Here is a 14,987-nt window from a genome sequence, read left to right on the forward strand (position 1 = left end):
TACAAGATGAAACCAAGTCAGAATGCTTAAATTGCAAAGCAAATACAAGATTTATTAGAAAAAGATCTAATATGAAAGAGATTAAGCCCTTGTGTTGTACCAAATATCTTTGCACCTAATAAGGATGGAAAATAGAGGATGTTTACTAAATCTAGAGCAATCAACAAGATCACCATCAGATATAGATTTCCTATGCAAAGAATTAAGGATTTTCTAGGTAATTTGGGAGGCTCTTGTTATTTCTCCAAGTTGGATTTGAAATTATGGCACCATAAAATTAGAGTGAGGTATGGTGATGATTGGAAGACAACCTTCAAGAGAAATCAAGGTTGTATGAGTGGCAAGTAATGCCTTTTGCCTTGACAAATGCCCCAAGTACCTTTATGAGATTAATGAATGAGATGCTCATAGATTTCATAGGTAAGTTTGTTATTGTGTATTTGGATGATGTTTTAATTTTTAGTAGGTCAAAAGAGGAGCATATGAAGCACTTGGAGATGGTCTTAAGGAGGACACATCAAGAGAAGTTGATAATCAATCAAGAAAAATGTGAGTTTCTAAAAACTACATTGGTATACCTTGGGTTGGTTGTTTCTAATGGATGTATTAAAATTGATCTTGATAAATTCAAGTCCATATTAGAATGGCCAACTATAAATGTATAGGATATGTTAGGATTTTTCATGGCTTGGTGTCTTACTATAGGAAATTTGTGAGAGCATTCAGTTATGTATGTGCACCTATCGTCAACATCATTAAGGAAGGCATCAAATGTCAATTCAAATGGATAGAAGAAACATATAAAGGATTTGATATTTTTAAATAAAAGATTGCAGCCCTACCTGCCCTAGGGTTTCTAGACTTCAATCAAATATTTGTGGTGGAGTGTGATTCTAGTAAGCTAGCTATTGGAGCTGTGTTAAGCCAAGAAGGACACCATGTGGAATTTTTCTTTGAAAAGTTAAATTAGGAAAAATAGAGGTACTCTACCTATGACCTTGAATTATATGCAATATTCCAAGCTTTAAAGAAGTGACAACACTACCTCCTTCCAAAAGAATTTTTGGTTTATACAAACAACCATGCCCTTAGCTTCTCCAATGGGTAGGATAAACTCAGTCAAAGATGCCTCAAGTGGGTAGAATATTTGCAAGCATTAACCCTTGTGGTCAAGCATAAGAAAGGTGTAAGCAACAAGGTTGCAGATGCTCTTAGTAGGAGAGTCCTAGCCGTCGAAGAGATCCAATTGTAAAGTTTGAGAATGGAGGATCTAAGAGACCTCTACAAGGAGGATAAGGATTTTAAAGAAGCCTATGAGGTATGTGACCAATTCAAGAAAGGTTTTAAGGTAGATTTTACTAACTACATGCTATAGGAAGGTTTTCTATTCAGAGGGCACCTATTATGCATTCCACAATGTTCCATGAGGGAGAAAATAATCAAGTTAAAACATCAAGGCAATTTGGGAAGACATTTTGGGGTAAAAAAGACACTTGAACAAGTTTCTAGGTACTATCATTGGCCTAGGTTACAAACTGGTGTAAGAAGGTTCGAGGATCAATGTCATGTGTGTCAAAGGGCTAAAGGACATAGCAAAAATTAAGGGTTATATCAACCACCAACCATACCTCCAAGGCCATGGGAGTGCTTGAGTATAGATTGTGTTATGACTTCCTAAATCACCTAGAGGGCATGAATGTGTGTTTGTGGTTATGGATCATTTCAGCAAGATGACACACTTCATCCCATGCAAGAAAACAAATGACACTTCACATATAGAAAGTCTTTTCTTCAAGGATATGGTAAGAATTCATGGGTTTCCACTCAACACAGTGAGTAATAGAGATAGTAAATTTATAGAGAACCTTTGGAGGACCCTATGGAAGATTTTAGGAACCAGCCTATCCTTTTCTTTAGCTTACCACCATTAGTTTTATGGGAAAACTACGGTACTGAGAAGGTCTTTGGGAAACCTATTAAGGTGTTTGAAAAATTAGCATGGTTAGTCATGGGATCATATCATAGGTAGGAAAAGTACTATTCTTATAATGAGTCCATTAATAGGAGCACTGGTAAGAGCCCATTTGAAATGGTTTATGGGACTCACCCTAGGGGAACTCTATAATTAAGGGATCTCAGTCTAAATGAAAAGAGGATTGCACAAGGAGAGTCATTTGTAGAATAGATGAAAGAGATACATAAGAAAGTTAGGAAGACATTGAAAAACCAAGTGGAAAAGTACAAGACCAAGGTAGAGAAAACAAGGAGATTATTTCAGTTCAAAGTGGGGGATTTGGTACTTTCTTATCTCAAGAAGGAGAGAATACCAAAGGGGGTCCAACCAAGCTTCTGATGAAGAAGAAATGACCTTTTAAAATCCTACAAAAGTTTGGCAACAATGCTTACAAAGTTTAAATTCCCCCTAACTTAGGGATATTACCCATTTTCAATTTATGTGATGTATTTCCCTATAAATGCAATCATTCAAGTGTTGATCAACAAACTCTTGCAGACTTGGAAGAGGAATATTAGGTTCAAAACTTGCCAACTCCCCAACCCTTACAACTAGATAGGCTTGTGGATTTTAATCTAATCAAGAAGACTAGCAAGGGAACCTACAAGACCTATTTGGTGAAATGGAAGGGACTACCTAATGTTGAGGCTATTTGGATGATTAAAGCTGATGTATTGAAGCATAGGATCACCATTGAAGATCTTCTAACTCAAGGGACCTAAGTTCTTTGTCCTTGGGGAGTATGGTGCAAGGCACATCCCTAATTTGAGTTTTTGGATTTGTTAGAGGTTTTTTGTGTGTGTGTGTGTTTTCTTAATAAGTTCCAAGAGTCCTTGGAGTGCAACTAGTCTAAATGTAAGAGCCAAGTTTCTCACTAGGTCCTAGGTTGCTCAATAGGTCAAATATGATTAGGGATGGGTAAATAAGGTCTTTTATTTCACAAATAAGTCCTAGGTATATTATTTAGGGTTCTAGAATGGTCCTAGGTGGACCCATTTGACCAAAAGTTCTAAGCAATAAAAATTGCTCTAAAGTTGCAAAGTTGCTCAAAAGTTGCTTGCACAACTTTCGCAATTTTTGCAAAAAGATGCAAATAGAATTTTTGGAGGTTGTAACTACCCATGATCAAGTATATGATCATAAAAGATTATATTTTGAACAGTTAGAATATTATCCTTTAGATTATGCATGTGTGGGCTTGTTGTACAATAATTTCTTGACTTTTTCATTGTTTAATGCTATAGTATGACTATGTATGGATTCATATAGGAGATTAGGCTTATGATTTGTGTAGTTTAGATTTTATTTGTTCTATTGCATACTCAAACTTGGATTGAAGTTATTAGGTTTGCAAGTTGTAGAATTTTCTTGCTAAGTGGATTGAGAACTTCCTTTATAGGGTTGATTTCATAATAATGGCTCTAACCTATTCACCCATGGTGGAAAATGCATGAAAATAGGTGGGATGATAGGTTGGACATTGTACGTAGTTTTTTTTCTTTTTTTTTTTAAATTTTTAAGGTTGGTTTTTAAGATATGGTTTGATGCCCTAGGTTGACTACTAGGAGTATGTGAGCTTGGACAGTGTGTGGAAGTTATTATAGAGCATACCCATTATCAAGATGGCTCTAAACAATGGTGTTCCTAGAATCCATAGTATTCTACCTCAAATGTGCAAGTGAAATGGAATTTTTATTTTTAGTTTGGAAGAATTTAGAAGCTTTTTAGTGCTAACTAGTCTGGAGGCCTAAAAGTTTGGCTAGAAATTAGGGCTTAAGGAAGAATAGGGTTGTGGGTGTTTTGAAACTCTAAAATTTTGGAATCTTGGAGTGCTAGGGTATAAATTTCAGATTCCTAAGGTTTTTCAAGGGGTTTTTTGGAAGGACTTGGAGTATTGGTGCAAACCAACATTACTAGACCTAGAAGTCAATAGACCTAATTAGCCCTATGTGAAGAAAGTGAGTTTTCTTTTCTTTTGTTGTGACCAAAAATATTGAATAAGGTTAGGGATGTTATGAAGGGTACCTAAAAAAATAGTAGACTCCAAGAGATTGGAATAACAAGATCCTAAGTGTGGGTTAGGGTTCTAGGGGAGAGAAGGGCTAGTAGGACTAGTAACTTAAGTGGGAGATTAAGTCTACACTAGACCAACTACACCTAGGAGGCAAGTTGGAGGAATATTATTGAAGGCTTCGATTGGTGGAAATGACAAGAAACAAGAATCATTAGATGATTCAATATTAGAACCTTAATTAGGTTCTTATTTGTTGGAACCCTATACCCTCTGCATTAGTTATGAAGGAAAAATTCACACAAAATTTTTTGTATCGATGTAGGAGAACTAGGGAATGGTTGTGAAAAATCAAGAGGTTCAACTAGGGATGAATATTTATTCCTTATTACACAAGTCATCTAATAATTCATGAACTATTCTCTCAAGAATAATGCATAAAAAGGAGATGGAGAATGACAGCTCATAAGTTCAAGCATCATTAAGGTTACATTGGTGAGATTGGTTTGTAACTATTCTACCTCTTCCTCCTTCTCAAAGAGATCCTAATAATGACTATCACTAACTTGGTTTAACCACTTATGTTGTTGTTTCCAAGGTTAATTGATTGGACAACTAAAAGATAACAGAGAGTAATGACACAAAGGGAGAGATACCTAACTCAATTTTTATGCTAAAGTCTTCTTTTGCTATATTTTGAATAACAATCTCATGTTTAACAAGAATTTCACCCCCCTCATGTTGTGTCTTCTCTACCCTTTCTTCCTTAGGTTTGTCAAATCTTTGGATAGCCAAGGCCAATGCATCCAGACCTAGTTTGAGTATTTTCTATGCTAATTCATTTACAAAACTCATGTCAACCCAAAAACTTGTTTCATAAATCTTTCTACTTGATCCTATAGGAGGTAACTATGGAATTTACTCTTCCATAAGGAAGTCTTCTTCTAAAACATTTTCTTTTTTTTTTAATTCATAGATTCATTAACTAGCTGAGACTCCTAAGAAGATGAACCCATCCTCTAAAATATAAAATATTGTTCATGATAACTAGAATCATCTTCAATTATTATACATTCTTCACATTTTTCATCTACAAAGGGTTGCTTTGTTTCAACCTTTGGTGGAAAACTTGAAAGAATTTTTTTATTGACTATTAGGTTCATTTATTATTTATTACAATGGCTCAAAGGATTTAAGATGAGCTGTGGACCTAGGTTGTGGATTATCGATAGGAAAATTTTGCTTCTCCCTAGGGCTTATCCTTACTGATGTATCTTTTGAATTCTCAAAATTCTTTTGTTTTTTGGAAATAGGGAAGGCTATAGGAACATGTTCTTGTGTCTCTTAACAAGGCCTAGAGGGCTTTTCACTTTCTTTTCATCCCTTCCCCATGGAGGCCCTGGTTTACACAAGAGAGGGTGCAATATTTTCCTCAAAAAATTTAACTTTCTTCTTGTCTTTAGCCTAGTCTAATACAGATGTAGAGGTTCTAGGGGAATGCTTAAGGTTTTAGGTCTATTGATTATATATTTTCTAGAGGAAGATGTTGATTGCATCTCCTAAATTACCTTTTAACCCCATGTTCAGTGTGAACCCATTTTCCCACTTTCTACCCTATAGGAATTAGGGTATGGTTTTCAAATTTTCCCAAAAGAAAGTCTTCCCATGACATGTTCACTTATTCCCTTAGTGTCTTTTCCACTATTATCTTAATCAAAAAATGATGAGACACAATATTAAGCATACCTCCTTGCACTAGTAAACCTCATTCCTTCAAAATATGGAATAAGAAATTGGGGACATTCACTGGGCGATTATCATGCTGCAAACAACTTAGAAACTAAAAATGAATAGAATGTAAAAGTGTTTGTCACCCTTCACAGGTAAAGTATCTTATGATATACATGGCACAATTTTTATGGATCTAGAAATAATAGTCTATTTGTACTTCATTTCTTATCAACATCCAAACGTTGTTTTAAATGCAATGTAAATTGAGCTCTAGTTGTCATAGGGTCAATTTTTTTTGAGAACTCCTCTCCTTCTTGCAACAATCCCATAACTTTTGGTACAATTTCCTCTTTGAATGATACCTTAACCCTTTTACCATAGCTACATTGTCCCTCAAGGTGCTTAAGAATTGAGTAGCCACCTCATCATCCTAGCTAGTAAGTTTCTGAACATAATCAAGCTAACCTCTGGCTTGAAATATTGATCTACATGCTTGGTCCCCCAAAAAAATTATGAATTGTAGCTTCATGATGAACCAAACCTCCTCCCATTTTATTAGAGAATCAAACACTCAAACATAGAAGTTCATAGCAACAAATGAAACCCAACATCACAAAAAGTGTTTGTAGTAGAGAGAAAGTTAAAACTTGGAGACAAAAAACAATAATCGTAGGAGAAAATGAAAAAATAAGAGAAGTTAAGTTGTTATTGAACAATAAATGAAAATCTTCAACATATCTCAAGTTCATTTATGTAATTATATTTTCAGACTCATGCACCAACCACCTTAGAAAAATGGGTCTAAAATAAATAATTTGTTAAGAGCTATCACATCATAGACAAAAGTGGATATGTGGCAAGATTTGTGGAGATTTGAAAAAATAAATAGCATATACAAAAATAATCACATGAAACGAAAAAATAATATATGTTTCCCCCCAACTTAATTGAGTAGTTGGTCCCACAATTGCACATGTGACAAGAGCATTGCTAAATAAAGTAAATAATATGATGAAATATTTACCATGGATAGTATGTACAAACCTATGGTGATGGCAAAAAACTATTGTCATTCGGTAGTGGAGAGTAATGAAATGGAGAGATGAAATGATATGAAAGAGAAATGAAATGATGTGAAGGTGAAAGGTTGAATTTATTATGGAGAAACTAATTTTGAAGAGAAATTATTTATTATGAAATGGTGTGAACTCTAAAAACAAGAACTATCTTGAGAAAAGAGCTCAAGTTTAGATGCTACATGAGACCCTTCAACATTATGGGAGTGAAATTGTTTTAGGAACTCTTCTTTTCTTTGAGGCATATGATAAACTTTAGGCCATTTTCCATTTACAATTAGTTTGAAACACACAAGATCAATCATGGATAATTGGACTGCCATTTGGAAAGATAAATACAATCTCATAAGACCCCAACCCCTATGTTTGAAATTTTCCAGGTGTGTGTTGATATATGGAATCATAAAGAAGGGCCTAGCCACCAATTTCAAACCTCTTATCCTTTATGAATTTTTCATGCCACTATTTCCTTTGTTGTTGAACCATTTTTGTATTATACAAGGAAGATTTTCTCCATTCATCTAATTCATTGAGTGTAAAAATGTGCTCATGTATAGTAGTAGTAAGTTCCAAATTTAACTTCAATGCTTTCTATAATGTCTTGTGCTCAAATTCAATAGGCATCATTGTTGACTTACTATAAACAAGTTGAAAAGGTGTAAATCTAGTGGTAGTTTTCCATGTAGTTCTATAAGCCCATAGTGGTTCATGAAGTTTTGCAACCCAATCCTTTGTATGAAGTAACACTATTTAGGTAAGGATCAATTTGAGCTTTCTATTAGTGACCTCCACTTGGTCATTGGCTGGTGGATGATAAGGGGAAGATTTTGCATGAAAAGTTATATATTCCTCCATCAAAGCAGTGATTTCTATTTGAAGTGAATTGAGGACCTTGGTTAAAAACCAATTCTCTTGGAACACCAAATTCAATAAAAATGTATTCATATATAAATTTGGCAACAGTGTTATCCCTAGGGTGCTTCATAGGCTTGGCTTCCACCCACTTGGTAACATAATTAGTACAAACCAAAATATAGGACTTACCTTGTGGAAAAGGTTCAATAGGTCCAACAAAGTCAATCCTCCATTTGTCAATGGGTGTTACAACAACTTGTGGTTGTAGGGGCATCTCATCTAATTCTGTAGGCCTTCTCACATGTTGGTGTTTATCACATTTCTTGGTATACTAAGTTGCATCCTTGTGAAGTGTTGGTTCATAGTATCATGTAGTCAATATCTTGAAGGTTGTTCTTTTGGCTACAAAATGACCTCCACATTGTTCATCATAACATGCTCTAAGAATGTGATATGTTTCATCTTCTTTAAAACATTTTTGCATTACTTGATCAAGACTAGTGTAGAACATTAATTTAGTTATTGAACAAAACTTAAAAAATTTCTCTTCTTAGGAGAAAAGTGATTTGCTATACTCCTCGTGGTTAGATAATTTGCAATAAAAACATACCATGGATATTGTGTAGATACTAGGAAAAGATGCTTGTCTAGAAAGCTTTCATCAATGACTATTGGATCCTTAGGTTCATGTAAATGAAATAGGAATTCATTTACGACATTGGCTTTACTTAGTTTTTCCATAATTCTGATATCAAATTCTTGCATAATTAGTAATGATCTAGCTAATCTACTTGATATGGTAGGTTTGTTCATCAAATATTTAATAGCTAAATGGTTAATATGGACAAATACAACTAGTAATATAATGTCTAAACTTATTTAGTGCATAAATAAATGTGAGAAACTCTTTTTAGTCACAATACAATTAAACTCAACTCCTTACAATTTTTTACTAATAAAATAAATGGCATGTTCTGCCACTGCTTTTTGTCTTGACATTGCCCTAGTGGAATAATTAGATGCATCAGTATGAATATGAAATGGAAATCCCCAATTGGGTCTTCTCAATATGGGTGTTGTTGTAAGAATCTCTTTAAGCTGTAGGAAATATTTTTTGTAGTCAGAGTCCCAAGAGAAGTTAGAGTCATTTTTTAATAAGTTGTAGAGCAGTGTTGCAATTTAGCTGAAATATTTGATAAACCTTCTATAATACCCTACATGCCCCAAAAAACTTCTCACATCCTTTTGTTTCTTAGGAGTAGGAAAAGTATTGATCAATTCAATTTTTTCTAGATCCACTTGAATTCCTTGTGATTAAATGAAGTGACCCAAGACAACACATTCCTCCATCATCATAAAACTCTTTTCACTATGGAGAGAAAGATTATACTCCTGACATCATTTGAGGACTTTTTCAAAATTCATTTTGGCTTCTTCAAAAGTAGTCCCATGAGGGATAAAATCATCCATATATATTTCCATGCATTCAATAGATATGTTAGATAAAATACTGATGATAGCTCTTTGGAATGTAGTTAGAGCATTACATAAGCCAAAAGGTAAGATTGACTGGGCAAAAGTTCCACATGTACATGTGAAAGTTGTTTTCTCTTGGTCCGCTAGAGCTATTTGGATCTAATTATACCCACTAAAACCATCTAAAAAAGAGAAATACATTTTTCCAACTAAATTGTCATGGACTTGGTCAATAAATGGAAAAGTCCTTCGTAGTGGCTAATTTTAATTCTCAGTAATCTACACAAAATCTCTATTTCCCAACTTTTTTGGGAATAATGACTAGGGGTAAACCAACTGACTATCATAGATTGGGTAGATAAAACCAACATTTAATAGTTTCAGCAATTTAGTCTTGACTATGTCTCTTAAGACATGATTAACTCTTCTCTAAGGTTTTCTAACATGCTTATATTTGGGGCTAGTGTAGATCCTATGAGTACAAATCTTAGGTTATAGTCCCTTCATGAAAATTTAATCCCAAGAAAATTCTTGTTGATTTTCTTGCAGAAAACTTAGTATGCTTTTCTGATGTGTAGGGGACATGGAATTATAAATATTCAACTCTTCTCCTAGACTCGTTGCAACCATATATACTTTTCCATCAAGGATATTTAAGAAAATAGATTTGAAAGTATTGTAGACACTTAAAATTATCATGAACACTATATTAATTTATTTAATATTTCCCTTGACACTATATTTGATTATTAATTAATTAATTATCTTTGTCATATTCTTCTAGTTATTTAATTAAATAGGTTCATTTCCCTAATTTATTTAAATTTAATTTGAATACTACCTCCTAATGTGTTAAATTTATTTAATACATTGTGATCCATAAATCCCTCTTTAAATAAATTCTAATTTATTTAATTTAATAATCTTATGATTAAATTAAATCCTATTTAATTTAATCCTAATCCCACCTAAAACCAATCCTACCACCCATCAATCTCATCCTTCTAAACCTACCCACTAGTAAATCCCACTTTATTATCTTAGATACCCCCTTAAACACCTTTTATCCTATAAGCATTTTCTCACACGTGTGACCAACTTAAAGCCTAAGACCCCTTTCATTAATTCCTCCAAAAAGCCTCTTACATTCTTGTCCCCCATTCCTTTCTCCAAGGTTGCTCACACATGTGTGACCATACCTTGAGCCATCCTAATCATAAAAGACTTATGTTGACCTTTGCATGGCTTGTACCCTTGGCCCATGTGTCTCATTTATCACACCTATGTGGATGCCCCATAGATACCATCTCCTCAAGGTCTCCCTCAAGCCTATAAAGGGAGCCCTTGTCTCAAGAATTTATCATCTCCTCCATTGCATTTTTATCATGGTATTTTAAGTTTAGAGTTTTTAGGGATTTAATGCTTTGAGATAGCCATTGGCAGTTGTTTTCATTCTTTCAATTCTTAGTTCTAGAATATTTTCATGGTAGCATAGTATTGTTATACTTCTTCATTTCATCTCATTTCCACATTCACATTCTTGGAATTATTTTGAGGTTGGCTTACTCATAGCCATTTCTTGAAGGTATTCTCCATACATTTTATTACAATTTCATATTTGCATTATTGTATTCATTTAATTAGATTTGAAGGGATTTATTTATAGTTGTGTTTGAGGAGAGAACATCCACATCCCTCATCATTGAGAACACAAAAAAGACCTCTTGTGGGTGCCCTTGTTGAGAAACACTAAGGTTGCATGGGAACTCTTGTCTTTTGGTTGCACTAGCTTTAAAGCTCAAGTAGAATTAGTTGTATTTTGATTTAATTCAATCTTTGATATACATGTATAACTAATGTTTTCTTGTTTATGCATGCTCTAGATAGGTTAGGCTTTCATGCATACATTTTGGCATGTCCAGTGGGACCGATGTCTCTTTTTCACACTTAATTTGACCAAAAAACTTGGAGTTTTTCGTAGAAAACCACACACTATTTTCTCTATTAGGATGCAGTGTTATCTGCAATGGTTCTTTGTTGTCTCCATAGATCCTTGTCTCTATAGTTTAGTGTCTTCACCTATGACAGACTCAATGACCACCTAAAATTGTAAAAATAAATAAATTTGTCATCTCCATTGTTTTGGTGTCTCTACAAACTTAACTCTCTCATATCTAGAGTTTAGAGTCATGTCATTTGTATTGTGGGAGACTAAAGGTCCATAGTTTTGGTTGGTTGTCATCTCTATGGATTTTAAAGTTTTGTTGTTTACATTGTGCATGACTAAAAGTCTGTACTTGCAGTTGACTGTCATCTACAATTCTTCTGGCATTTTCAAGTTCTTCCATCTGTAATTTTCTCCTGTAATTTGTGATCTATAAGTGTAAGTATTAGGTATATCATACTTGGTAGTTTCCAATCATTTTTGTTCTGTCATCTCTAAAGTTTTATTATCTATCCTACATTTTTCCATCTTAGAATTTTATAGATTGACTAATTTCTTGATACTTAACTCACTATTCATTTGACATACAAGGATTACTAATCAAATTTTATTGCAAGAGACAAACTTTGGAGGAATTTAGACTTAGGGGATAAATGAACTTGTATGGTTTAATTATTTCTCCTTGGAATGAATGTTGTAACTAATACCAAAATCCAAGAAAACTTTTGAATGCATTTAAAAGTAGCATTACACACATACTCTTGGATGTCCTATAGAGAATTTACAACATTTCATTGGAATGGATGGTCAAAAAATAATCTTGAATGCTTTAAAGGAATGAATAATCTTTTCATTGGAATGAATGTTTAGAATAAAAAAATGCAATCTTGAGTGCCTTAAAGGAATTGGCAAGTTTTTCATTGGAATGAATGGTTAGATAGAAAAACATAGTCTTGAAAGCTTAAAGTTCAAAGAAGAATGTGATGAAATATGTTGATTTGGGCTTAAAACATTCTCATACAATATTGAATGTTTAAGGAACAAAGAAGGTTTCTATGAAACATTTGGACTTGGTGCTTAAAATGAACACACTCAATCTTGAATGACTTAATGGAACTTTCTCTATCTTTATCAATTTTCTTATGTTGATGACCATCAATTTTTTTTCTTTTGATGAATACTCAATTTTATTATGTTGACGACATTTTCAAGTTGGAAAGAACTTTTCATTCTTAAACATGAGTTTCTTCAAATGTAGATAGAGAATCTAAAGATTCAATTGGAAAAGAACAATTATCTTTTAAACCCCGAGGAAACTTACATCTTGTCTCCTCTCGTGCCTTTAGGTGATCTAGAGTGCACAAGAAAAAGGTGGTCTTATTTTTATTTTTAGGAGGCCTACTTGGGGATTTCATCATCCCTTTGGATGACCTCAACTCCAGTTCTTTGGCATAGTATAAATATCAAGAGGTGAATCCAAAGATGCCTCTCTTGGAAGTAAAATTTTGTCACTCTTGGCTAAGCCTCAAATAAATTTATACCTTTAGGAAGCAAAGGTGGAGATTTGGGTTACTATCTCCTCCAACTTGTGTGGCACTATTTTCTTTCATCTATAGATTTGGGCCTCATGTACCTTGTGTATGTCAAGGATGACCTATAATTGATCTTTGTACATCCTAGTTGAAGCCTTATTAGGATTGTTGATGTCTATGGTGTGCTTGAGTGTTTAAAATCAAAAACCAATACCAAACATCAAATAGGTCTAAATGAGTGAAACAGTGAGCTAAACATTTAGTGAGAAAAATGGTTGTAAGTGGGTCCTCTTGGCCTATAGTTATTTTCTTAAGTCCTTGTACTTGGTCCAACATTTGAGATTCATTGGGTCATTTCTATATAATATTTTTGTAAAATTCTTGTGCTTGGTCTTATAATTGGGGTTATTTTGTTCCTTCCATGTTTGACCAAGTTAAACTTACAAAGGTGAAATTATCCAAACCATTTTCCTATAAAGAAAGAAAAATCCTAGAACACAGTGATAAACAATTTTGATATCTTATCAAAGACATAAAAAAGGAAAAGGATAAACAAGATCATTTTGACAAAATCTTATACAATGTTAAACTTCAAGAATGGTCCATATTACCTGGAGTGAACCCAAGATTTTTGTTTCTAGTGAGAGAGGATTAGCTACTCATGTAGTGACCATATCACCCTCATTTTCCAAATCAATCTATTTATGTCTCTTCTTTCAAAGCTTCTAGTCTTCCATTTGCAAAATTTCCTCTAGAGAGCTTCATCATTTGAACCTTAATCCTTCAACCTGAGAACATCTTAGTCACAAGACTTATGAGATTAGAACACTAGACCTTTATCCACAAGCAAATTTTTACCATAGTTACATCACTCATTTGGGATCACAAGTCCATCTCCAAATATTGAGTCTTCTATTTGATGTCTTATCATGCCTAAATGTCATTTTTCAATCTTTGGTAGAAGAAAGATGTTTTCATCGTATATCACACTTGGTTTGCCAAATCAAGAAGGCCTTTTGTTCACATTTAGGTTTTTTTCCCCTTTTATCATATAAGGTTTAGTTTCTCTCTCACATCTTCTCCTTCTACAAAATTTGATCCATCAATTTGGTAACACTTGTATGGTATGAACATGATCTGGAAGATCCATATTTAATCCCATGTCTCATTTATTGGAATCACTAAGACAACAAGATATGGAGATTTTATTTTCCTCCTTGATCAACCTCATTGGGGAACACACTTCCCCCTAGTACAAACTTTGGTATGCCTAGCTCAACACCCACACAAGAAGTAGAGAATCCCTTCCAAAATTCCACTATAGCTGAGAATAGACATGATGATGAAGAAGTATACCAAGATGAAGACCCAATTGAAAATAATGACATTCCTAATGATGCTCAAAAATTTTTTGGAGACCCATACAAATTAGAAATGTTTGAAAAATCTATTAAGAAATCAAAACTAAGATCTTCCTAAACCTTGTCAAGGATGGTGTTAATGTCCCTACGAGTTCTGATGAGAGCACTTTGTTTAAAAAAATTACCAAATATGGTGCTTTAGTACTTCCAAATCCCACCATAGCATAAACATCTGGCAAAGGAAAATAATCTATAGTGGGAACTAGTTCTATACCTACATTAACTTCAATGAAACCCATATTCTAATTGAGTGTAGAACACATTCAACAAATCATTAGTGCTATGCCCAGCATAAATACACATGGCAGTATTCCATAGTCAACCTTGATAGGTCTAGCTATAGGATGCTTAAACATTGGGCAAGTACCTATCCAACAAATGGCAGTTCCAACACAACCATTGTATTCCTCCTATTTACAAATGCCATCAAGTATGTTGAAAACATGTGCACCAATCCCAACAATTGCATATAAATATATTTACCAAAGTGGCACACCACCACCTCTTAATCCACCACCACCATATAATCCATTTGGAAACTCATACAACTTTGGAGGTGGATTCAACATCAATTCACAACCACCAAAAATACAACCAAACAAAGATTTGGCCCAAAAGTTACATGAACTCTAGAGTTTTTTCCACAATATGAACAACAAAGGGATGAAAGATCTCTTTTGAGGAAATTTTCACTTTTCCATTTGATAGATCTATCAACATGATACCACTTTTTTCAAATTTTGAGATTCCCAAATTTGACAAATACATGGGAGAAACATCTTTTGTCACACCTCTCAAAGAGTTTTATGTCTTATGTTAAGAAGTTTCCTTTAATGAAGATTACCTTAAGAGGCTATTCATAAGAAGCCTTGGAGGCCTTGCACTTGAAGGGCTAATGAACTTACCTAGAGGTTCCATCACCTCCT

The sequence above is a fragment of the Cupressus sempervirens genome, chromosome 8, assembly GCF_028749045.1.
Source record: "Cupressus sempervirens isolate cs-2001-9-10 chromosome 8, ASM2874904v1, whole genome shotgun sequence".
Taxonomy (NCBI): domain Eukaryota; kingdom Viridiplantae; phylum Streptophyta; class Pinopsida; order Cupressales; family Cupressaceae; genus Cupressus; species Cupressus sempervirens.